The sequence below is a fragment of the Neltuma alba genome, unplaced genomic scaffold, assembly GCF_004799145.2.
Source record: "Neltuma alba isolate B1F8T4 unplaced genomic scaffold, ASM479914v2 tig00001686_pilon, whole genome shotgun sequence".
Lineage (NCBI taxonomy): Eukaryota > Viridiplantae > Streptophyta > Magnoliopsida > Fabales > Fabaceae > Neltuma > Neltuma alba.
In genome coordinates, this window is record NW_021632571.1 from 15,796 (window position 1) to 25,941 (window position 10,146).

Consider the following 10,146-nt stretch of genomic DNA (forward strand, 5'->3'; position numbering starts at 1 on the left):
CCCGAAGAAGGCATTATGGTATTTTCCCATAGTGCCAAGATTCAGACGCTTGTATAGTAATGTAGAAGATGCGAAAAATTTAAGGTGGCATGCAGATGAAAAAGTTAAAGATGGCATGCTTCGCCATCCTGCTGATTCTCCAGAATGGAAGAAGTTTGATATTGAGTATCCTGAATTCGGGGAAGAAGATAGAAATCTACGCCTTGCATTAGCCACCGACGGGATGAACCCTTATGGGATGCAAAGCAGCACCCATAGCACATGGCCAGTAATTTTGTTTATATATAACCTTCCTCCATGGCTATGCATGAAACGCAAGTATTTAATAATGTCTATGATAATATCTGGGCCAAAGCAACCGGGAAATGACATAGATATATATCTAGCTCCATTAATTGAAGACTTGAAAGTATTGTGGGAGAATGGAGTTGATGTATATGATGCATATAAGGAAGAAAAATTCAAGTTGAGAGCTATGTTATTTGGCACAATTAACGACTTCCCTGCGTATGGTAATCTCTCAGGGTATAGCATTAAAGGACAACTTGGTTGTCCCATTTGTGAAGAGAGCACAGATTCCATAAGGTTGAAGCATGGAATGAAAAATTCATATATGGGACATCGTAGATGGTTGCATCGTGATCATCCTTACTGGCGATTCAAAAAATATTTTAATGGGAATTCAGAAGAAGGTAAGGCACCAACACCGTTGATTGGGGAGGATGTATTTCAAAAGGTGAAAGATATAGATTGTGAATTTGGAAAACCTTTCGCGAAGCATGTTGGGACAAGTGGGTAGAAGAAGAGGTCTATTTTCTTTATACTGCCGTATTGGATAATGTCACACCTTACTATAATATTGACTTAGGTTCCTTTCAAAATCATTTTTGACCACATTGGATGGTCTTGGGCTCACTTTTTACCATAAAAACGCTAATTTTCGGGTTTTTACTGTTCATCGGGTAAAAATCCAGTTTTTCTGGCCCAAATTCAAAAATTCATAACTTATTCTAAAAAAATCCAATTTGGGTGGTTCAAAATTCTACTTAAAGCTCTTTAAGTCCTCTTTCAAGGAAAAATAATCTCATTGTCCAATTATTTATGAGAAAGCGTCAGGTTTTTGAGAAAACAACACTGTCCATTTGCCAAAAACCCTGATGTCCAGATTCTGACCATTAACTTTGAAAAATTATTATAAATCGTATACTGGTCCATTTTTAACGTATTAGCTATCAATTTGAAGCTCAAGATGTCATCTTTCATCATGCCAAATTTCACGATTTAAAGCATTCGGGAACATAATCAAAAAGTCACGTGAACCGGTCAGGGTCAGTGTGCTTCCAGCACTGTTAGTTTAATATTTACATAACCAAAATAAGCTCACGAATTTTGTGGCTAAACTCCACAATTCAACCTTCAATCTGCAGCTTCCCTTTTGAAGATTCAGGCCCTAAAATGTTACATGATTCTTGGGGGATGAGATTTTTGGAAATCCCAGTAGTAAATTAACCAACTATATCACAAGCAAGCATCATTATTATGCATGATCACATTAGCTACTATGGATGAACTAACATGCTTATCATTTGGCAAACTCAATCATGCAAAGGCCAAAGCAAGATACTATAAAGAGCAGCCACATAACAATCAAGAGAGCTCAATCACAATAATAGCAAGTAACCATACAATAATCAACAATGCTAGTTAGTGGTAGTAGCTAGGTTTAACTTACTACCTTGCTTCAAAAGTCTTAGCCTTTCTTCCTTCTCCTCTTTCCCTTGGCAAATATCAAACCCTAACCATGTGATTCAACAAAAATGGCAGCAAGAATCATTATCCAACCATGAAAAAAACAAGAACATACATCAAAATGATTCTTGAACCATAAAGTTCCCTCCTTTGTTCACTAGTTTTAGATTTGGTTCTCTTTAACCCTAAAAATCACTCCTTGACTTGTTCCTACATGGATTTTCATGTAGATTCCAAAAATGGGCTTAGATTTGTGTAAATAAAACTGATTCTTCCAGCCACAAACCGACCAAACCACTAGAGGTTTTGACCCAAAATTTTCAGCTTTGCTTTTAGGCTTCCAACACTTGTTTCTTTTAGTCTACCCTACACCATTCCTCATTTTAAGCATTATGGAAGCCTTAAAACAATGAAAAGCTCATCCTAGGGTCTAGTTCTTCACTTGGCCGAAAATAACTCTCACAACAACAACCATGAAAAATGCTTTAAAATCACTTAAACTCACTTGCCAACACTAGGATCTAGCTTGTGTTGTTGTGTCTTAGCAAGTGTTATGATCAAAACTTCTTTCCCCTTTTTATTAATCAGTTTGGTCCACATTAAGAGAGGGAAGAGACAGATTTTAAACCATAAAAATGAAAGAAACCAAAGCAAGAACACTTCTAGGACCAAGATCTAACCTTGAAACCTTGCTAGGATGATCAAAAGTGCTCCCTTTCTCCTTCAAGAGCTTGACACATGGCTCAATAGGATCCCTTGGATTTGCAAGACACCAATCTTGCTTTATCGGTATACTTTAGGCTCTGAGTTTAACTTCTTTTTTATAATTACAGTAACTTAGTCTCTGTAATTATTTTCTATCAGATCCTTAATTTATTCTCCTCATTATTGTCTTCCCAAATTGTCCTCTTTGTCTCAACATTAATTTCCTAATATTTAAATAAAAAGGAAAATTAATTTCCTTCTCTTTAGGGATTTTTCCACTTTTCACATTTATTTGGAAAAATCTTGGACACTTGAGGGTTTCCATTTAATTCCATAATTCCTTATAATTCCTTGGGATCTCATAGGAATTTTCTTGGAATTTTATTCCTCTTAAAATATTTATTTGGAATTTTCCAAATAAAATCCCTCAATTAGCCTAAATCACCCTTAAATTCTCTTATAATTTCTCTAAGGGTAATTTAGTCATAAAACCAACTTTATAATTTCATATAACTCTCAAAGGATATTATCCCTATTTTTCCTTAATTTTTCATGGCTCGAAAATATTTTTCCTTATTTACATTTGACCAATTTTCTTTAATTAGTCAATTTCCTATAATTGGCTTGGAAAATTACTGTAATTATTTTCCACCAAAATTCTTTGACTTTTCCTTATTACTTTTAATCCTCAATAATTTGAGAATATTTCTTGTCTCCAATTATCAATAATTTGGGAAGGCTGGGAGGGCACTACGCTCTTTCTGATATTTTGTCACACACAAGTACTTGAAGGATCCTTCCACAGCCGACGAGTCCCAGGTTCCTAGCTTGATATGGAACTTGGTCAAACTAGAGGATTGGGCTGCTTTTGTGACGTCATGTCGTGATAGGCAATTTCAAGTAATAATCCTCGCTCTTTTTGATATTAAATAGTCCATTTTGTTTAATCTATATATTGTTTAATTGTGAATCTACTTTGTTTTTGCAGGAATTAAGTTCCCAAAATAAGGAAAGAGTAAAGAAGAATGAGTATCCCTACCGAAAGGGCCGCTTGGGTTATGCGGGCCTTGAGCAAGAGGTGACTCAGCAGGAGGGATCAGATGTCACTGTATCACGTCAGATGCTGTGGGCACTGGCCAGGCAAAATAAAGATGGCCAAATTGATAATCCTCGCATTAAGGAGGTCGTGGACAGGATGGTGAGTATTATTCTAAATTAAATAATCTTCACGTTATTGTCAAATATCTTTAAGTATGAATAACTATATCAATGTTTGTTGCACAAGAGAGTTTGTCCCAGGAAGTTTCACAGGGGGCATATTCTGCAGATGACCAGGATATATTGAGGAGGGCATTGGGAACTACTGACCATCCTGGTCTTCTTAGGGGTGTTGGTTATGGAGTCACCAAGAGAGATTACTTTGGGTACCGACAAAAGCCCTCTTCATCGTGCACGCCTTCCTCTGCTGAGTTCATGGAGCTGAAGGAAGAAACACGTTGGTTAAAGGAGTAGGTTAAAGTGCAAGCGCTCCTAATCGAGCAGTTGATCAAGAATCAAGCACCACAGCCGGCTCCGAATCTCAGCCCAAGTGGCAAAGACAGTTGCACATTCCCCTTGCTACCTGAGGTATAATACTTGTGTTTATATAATTACATTCAATAATTTATATATCTAGCTAACTTGTCTCTTATGTTAAACAAATCAGGGTGAAGCGGACGTTCAGTGTATGGCGGATAGCCCTAAACATCACACTGTTGCAACGGGCCGCATGTTCAATTTACCGGTGGAGAGTATAATTCATAATGTTCCTCTCCCTGCTGATCATGTGAGGGTGCAGTTGAACACTGCTATTGATGCGAATTATGCCCTCTCGATTCCCACCCCAGATGCAGAGACAGTGGCTCAAGCAGTAGGTAGCTTTGTCGCTTGGCCTGGCCGTCTTCTTACATTAGGACATCCTTCAAAGGTATATATGTATAGGTCTACAAATTCAGCTAATTTAAACTAAACTCTATTTTAATTACTAACAGTCTGTTTGTCAGTCTAAGGGGAAGAAGAGCCTATTGGGTGATCACTCATTATCATCACCACAGAAGCAGCCCTCTGAGCCCGTTCAAGTGGTATCATCAAGATTCTGAATATGTCTTGAGGAATATGCAATTGGGGCCAGATTAGAACATGGCGAGGATTTCATGATTCCCCTAGAGTTTGAGCCAGAGGTATACGGTCGACCCTCGTCAGATTATGTCACAAATGAAGTATTGAAAGAGATTCTGACGCATGGAATGGCCAGCACAAATGCCTGTAACTTTTATATCAGGTATTTGTTAAAACCTTAACTAAATACTTAAGTACTTGAACATTTATTCTATTGATATCTTCGTTTGTTGATTTAGATATCTTTTCAAGAACTTCATAGCCCCTGGTGGCCTTGATGACAAGTTCAAGATTATCAGCCCCCACACTTTTGCTGGCCACGGACCTAATATAAAGAAAGACTTATCCAGAGACTTGTTAGATATCTTCATTTCTAGGGCAACACCGGGGGCTCAGACTTTGTTTTTGGCGCCTTATTGTCAAGGGTAAACTTTCCTAAATTCTTTCATTTTTAAAATAATTTGTAATAGTTCTAATTGTCTTTCTTATACTTAGGGGACACTGGATGTTGATTGTGGTCAATCCCACAAAGCCGAGGATTTGGTATCTTGATTCTCTTCATGGGGATCCAACCAATCGACCATTTATGGTTTCATTGTTCAACAAGTAATATTTATCTCTATTATTTAAATTTAATTTAATTTCTTGCTTCAATCAAATTTTTGACAATCATTAATATTCAATTTTATTGTCTTCTCAGGGCTTTGTGGCTATACCACACAAATCAGGCCTTACCCTGCCCCCCGGTAAAAAACAGCCAATTTGACGATACCTTCCCGTGGAAGAAAGTGAAGGTATTCACTACCATGATTTACTATTCTACTAAATATGGTTTATTTATATGATTGACTAATATTATTTCCTTTTCCATTCTTTACAGTGCCCACGTCAGCCCAACAAGAGCTCCCATTGTGGATATTGCGTGATGAAATTTATGAAGGAGATAATTCTGCACAATGCTGACTCAATTCCCACGCAGGTAATATGCATTTGTTAAGGTTCAATTTATATATTTAAGAATTATTGTACTTACTGTAGCTTTACATTTCTATCTAACTTAAGTCATAATTTGTGGTTGCATACAGTACTTTGCCGACACATATTGCACAGTATATTCATCTGCTTAGATGGAAGAAATCGTTGAGGAGTTGGCGATGGCCTTATTCCGTCAGTGGGCACAACATAGATAGGGAAGTGTACATTAAGACAGTGTATGTACGTACAGCTAGCTTTGGTTTCAATATAATTTTGGTTTTGGTTCATTTTTTGCTGTTGGTTAGTTTTAGGCATTGCACAACTTTGGCAATTGGCTAATTTTGGAATTGGTTCTCCTTTTTGTACTTGCCAGAATTTTAATATATCACAGTTGGTTTTCATTGGTTCATGTATATATATGATAATGTAAATTATTTTCGGTTCATTAACATATATGTATATGGCTGAATTGGTTTGAATGCTGGCCTGCATGATTCTGTTGAATGAGCCTTTGTTATCGGTTTCAAAATTGCAGGGGGTTGCTGGCAAAGGAGAACGAATTTTTAAAAAAAAAAACGAATAATACTTGACGGTTATTAGTTAAAACCGTCAAGTATTATAACATACTTGACGGTTACTTTTAAAACCGTCAAGTATTAAATAATACTTGACGGTTTTTCAAAAATAACCGTCAAGTATGTTTATAATACTTGACAGTCACTCTATGGAACCATCAAGTATTACTGAATACTTGACGGTTTTTGGAACCGTCAAGTATAATCTCAAAATAATTGGCGGTTTTTCTCTAGTAACCGTCAAGTATGATTTAAATATTTGACGGTTAACAACCGTCAAATATTTGCTGTTGAAATATATGATGCCAGTATAGTTGACGGTTTTTAACCGTCAAATATGATCCAAAATAACCGTCGAGTATTTTTCATTTTGTAGTAGTGTCTTCCAACACAAAGATGGCCTGCTCCTGCATATGCATATTCCTGTTCTTTGCTGTGAATATACAGATTTTATGATCATATACATGGATCCGCTAACACAATTGTTTTTGTTTTTAATAATAGCTCTTCTCCAGTCCATATCAGGTAATTATATACCATAGTTCAAATTTGAAAAAAAGACGAAATTTGTATTTCATTTACAAGGCTAAAACTGATGAGTCTGATGTCTCTTGGGATTTCATTTGCACGAGTAACTTCAACAAAGTTCACAGTGGTTAACAAATGCAACTACACAGTATAGCCAGGCACTTTTTCCGCAGAGGGCAATCCTCCATTATCAACCACTAGTTTTGTTCTTAAAAAGGGTGACTCTAAGGTCATCTCTGCGCCCACTTCTTGGTCTGGCCACTTTTGGGGTTGAACACAATGCACAAAAGACTCCACCAGACACTTCTCCTGTTTCACCGGTGATGTGGCTCTGGGAAGCTGGAACGCCAAGGCAGTAACGGCACGCAACCTTTGACACCAATAGAATTTTCCGTTTGCCAAACCTAAGGGCTTGATTTTTATGATTTGAACTTGGTAGATGGATTCAATGTGCCTGTGGCGATTGATCCTTTAGGTGGTTGTGGAGACTACAAGAGCACATATTGTCTAGCAGATATGATCTGCCTATGCCCTTCAGAGCTAAGTGTGATCAAAAATGGAAAAGTGGTGGCGTGCAGGGGCCCTCGTGAGGAGGGTAGCTCATCAATACCTTGCTCCAAAAATGCTTCCGAGCCCACCTCCTATTCAACACTATTCAAGAGCGCTTGCCAACGTGCCTATTGTAACACCCAATTTTCTAAATTATTTAAAACACCATGTAAAAAGTAGTTTGATCCTAAGGTCTCAATAATGAAGTTAACACTTACAGACTCGGCCTTTTAACTACTACATCAAATAAACCGAAGCAATAAAACCCATAATATAATTCGAGCATAAATATCCAAGTCTGTAGCCTCAAAGTTTAACATAACATAAACCGTGGAGAAAACTTGAAATAAAACACTAAAGTCCATCAATTCAAAGAATTAACAAAATAATGATTTTGTATTCTAGAGTCATGGCAAATAGTAAAGAATCAAATTAACTCAGCATGTACTTGAGAAGTGTAAGAGCGACTAGCTCATTCTTCTGGTACCTTCCCTTGCTCCCTATAAGGATTGTCACCTAGAAAATGTTAAATAATTAGGGTGAGCACAAACGTCTCAGTAACCCAGAGTTCAACCATGTAGATACAATCATTACCCAAATATTTTTATATTAGCTAGGCAAACAGATATTGCAACAGCTTAAATAATTGTCAGCAAAATATGTAACTAATTTAATGATATACCATGATCATAGGCAATGGATGCTTTCTCCCTTATTACTCCATCCAACCTTATTTTGCTGACTAGAACCATAGGCTTATAAACAGTCTAGCCCACACACTGGATTGACCAAAGCTACTCTAGTACTTAGGATGTATCTGGCCAAAGATACAAAGCCCAAGCCTAGACTATTGCTCCCTTCCTTAAAAGAACCAAGAGGTGTCGTTGTCCCACATTCCCCTTCTACAAACCTGGCCAGGTAAGTATTAAGGAACGGGGCCCTAAAAGGCCAACCACTTTGCACTAAGTGGAGGCAAACCACATGGTCATAATTTGTCACAGATATCAATATCATAAACTCCCAAGTCTAACCGCCTATGCATGTCATGAATATATAACAAATCCAGTATATTTAAGCATGCTTGAAAGAAAACGAATTACCATAAATTTTCATAAAAATAACCAAAATACATTCATGCTTAAAGGAGAATTCAAATAACATAGAAGATAATACAATTTTATTCCTTCACCTTTTTAGTCTTACTTATTTATTTGTATCCATTAAGCTGATAGAGTTATATGTATCTACTACTATTAATACCAATTTAATCATGATGGATAAAGATTGCACACACATAGAAAAACCCCAAGTTACTTGGTTTTCCTCAAGATCACAAGTAGTCAAGCAACAAATCCCAAGCAACAAGGCTCTCAGTGAGGGTCTACAGAAGTCACACACATGTACCAAACTATTAATTAAAAAATTTTGATCCATTAAAAATTTACCCCTACTATTCTAAAATTTTCCTAAGCTGTCTGGGGGCCTTAATGTCAGCCAAAAAAATAGATATAATGACACTCATAAAAATATCATTTTTCATTTAGGTAAATACTATTATTAAATTTATCCTAGCTGCATATTTATAGAACCTTAAAGTTCCTCATAGTGAAAATTTATTCAATTTTTTTATAGCAGATTCTCAAGTTTACAAAATTTTAAATTGTTATAATTTAAATCTAGATTTTACATGTGGGTATATAGATAAGGCTAAGTACATGCGAGTTTTACATCTGTGGAGGCAGCACTGAGCCATTATAAAGGTTCGACATATCCTGATGAAAGAGAAAGCTTGAATCCTAAATTTCAAAAAGGAGCATCAGTTTGGGATAAATAAGTTAACTAAACTCATAACATAACACACACACACACACACACTCATATATATATATATATATATATCTCTCCGTATATGCGCGCGCGCGCACTTAGAAATCTGGAGGCAACTCACCAAGCTTAGAGCTAGGCTGGGTCTATAATTTTGTTTTATATCTACCCCAATTGTTTATAAATCAGTGTGTATATCTCTATACATATAAATATATATACCCACCAATAAAACTTGTCGTTTGCATAAACCAAGAAGAAAGTATGTTTGGTATTATAGACATGCATGTATATTGGATAAGGAGGCTTGAAAAGGGCGCACATGCTCATGGGTGAGAAAAGACAAAATTCAAAAGCCAAGATAGACTTTAAACTATAGGATATACTAACATAAATTAATAGGGAAAAGGACAAAACTCATATATGGAGCCAAACTATAGGAAGAAGATAGGGAGAAAGGGAAGACAATACCTCTGGAGTATGCGAAGAATTGCAGCGGCGTGGTTACTGAAAACAGAGCAGAGGAGGGTCTTCAAAAGTATAATGTAGGGTTTTCACTTATTTTACTTATATATATATATATATATATACCTGTATTCATATAAATCAAATTCAAATCAGATCTTATATATATATATATAGTTTAAAAGTAACCCAATATCCCCTTGTTTTTTGTTTTTAATGTTAAACTCAATTCTTTTTTTTTTAAATATAAATATATGTGTGTATATTTTTAAACTTTATATAACATATTTGAAATTTGAATTTCAATCTATTTCATATTATTATTATTACTATGATTATCATTATCCATAGCCATTTTTTCTATTTATTATTATTTTTAAATATCTATGCACTTATTTACAATCTTGTTTTATTTTATTTGACTCTCTTTTAAATGTCTCATTTTCTTCAATTTATTATTATCTATATATTTTATTTGCTTGATCAATGATTTAATCCAAACTTTCTATAAATAACTACTTATTGTAACATCCCAATTTTTGGGCCTAGAAGTACCAGAAATAGCCTGAATTGGATAGGCTACTAGACCCCTTTTGAGTAGAAGTCCCAAAAATGAAAA

General features: G+C 35.8%; 2 long non-coding RNA genes across 2 annotated transcripts; both read left to right on the forward strand.

Annotated features, from left to right (window-relative positions):
* Positions 1-4,365: 4,365 nt before the first annotated feature.
* Positions 4,366-4,935, forward strand: LOC114761433 (uncharacterized). Its single transcript, XR_003742154.1, has 3 exons — positions 4,366-4,420; positions 4,497-4,774; positions 4,851-4,935. It is a non-coding gene; the product is annotated as an uncharacterized LOC114761433 (long non-coding RNA).
* Positions 4,936-5,367: 432 nt separating this feature from the next.
* Positions 5,368-5,722, forward strand: LOC114761441 (uncharacterized). Its single transcript, XR_003742155.1, has 3 exons — positions 5,368-5,405; positions 5,492-5,590; positions 5,697-5,722. It is a non-coding gene; the product is annotated as an uncharacterized LOC114761441 (long non-coding RNA).
* The last annotated feature ends 4,424 nt before the right edge of the window (positions 5,723-10,146 follow it).